Source organism: Arachis hypogaea, chromosome 5 (assembly GCF_003086295.3).
Source record: "Arachis hypogaea cultivar Tifrunner chromosome 5, arahy.Tifrunner.gnm2.J5K5, whole genome shotgun sequence".
Lineage (NCBI taxonomy): Eukaryota > Viridiplantae > Streptophyta > Magnoliopsida > Fabales > Fabaceae > Arachis > Arachis hypogaea.
In genome coordinates, this window is record NC_092040.1 from 112,921,645 (window position 1) to 112,922,857 (window position 1,213).

Genomic DNA, 1,213 nt, shown 5'->3' on the forward strand with positions numbered 1-1,213 from the left:
CCACCTATTCACTCATCTATCATAACCTTAAATCAATTAGTTTCTAAATAATCAAAATTTTCAACGTTTAATAAAAAAATTTTCTTAATAAATCGAACTCAAATTATAACTTAAAACAAAAATCTTTTCTCAATAGATTAAACTTAAAACATAGTACTCTTCAAACATAAGGTTCTCAATAATCGACATATGATTCTAATTCTTGTAAATCATTTATAAACTCTCAGAATTACTACTTCTAATTAAGAAATCAATTTCCATTCACTCTCATAACCAAAAACTCAGTCACAAACACAGCCAATCACTCACAGCTAAAAAATCCAAACTCAATAACATTATAATTACTAATATATTGACAATTATTTACTATACTTTTGGACATCCTTAAATTGAAAACTGTTAATTTTAAAATAAAACCCTTACCTCCGTATGAAATCAAAATCAACGAAAGTTCTAGAGAAGCTTTCTAATTGAGTTACTGAAGAGAAAAGCGTCAGAAATCGTCTGTACCTCCTAGAACTCCAATTAGCCAAACTCAAGAGAAAGAGGAGCTACGTCGCCATCAATTTCTACCGGACAAAAATAACGCTAACATATAGAAAAAAAAAATACAAACACTTTTACTAGATTAAATTTTTTATTAAAATTATATATCACAAGAAATCAAAACCAAAAACTCGGAGGTTCCACGGTTTCTCTCTCTCACTCTTGGTCACTTCTCTTTTCTTTTCTTCCAACTTCAATTCGGTTAGGAGAGAGCCAGAAGATTAGATGGTAATTTGTGGTGATAAGCTTTGTTAGGTGTCATAGTTATATATATACATATATGTATTTAAGGCCACGTTTCCATTTCTTTCTTTTTCTCTCTTAATGGCCTCGGCCAATCCTTTTTCCTTGTGGCCTGGCCTTATGGAAACTAAATAATTATTAATGGTAATCATAAAGATCATTAACAATTTAGTTGTTAGGTGTCAAGAATAATAAATAAATAAAAGTATGTGTCGTTATTATATATGTATATATGCATGTTTGCTTTAATGATTTTGGCTAATTGAACGGAATTAAGTAACAATAATAATAAGGTAAATGCTAGCCAACCCCCTCTAAAATAAGTTACCCTTCATTATGTGTCACATTGTAATTGGTTTTTATCTTAACCATAGTTGGGACAAGAAGCGCCAACGTCATCGCCATCTACTGCCCTCCCACACAA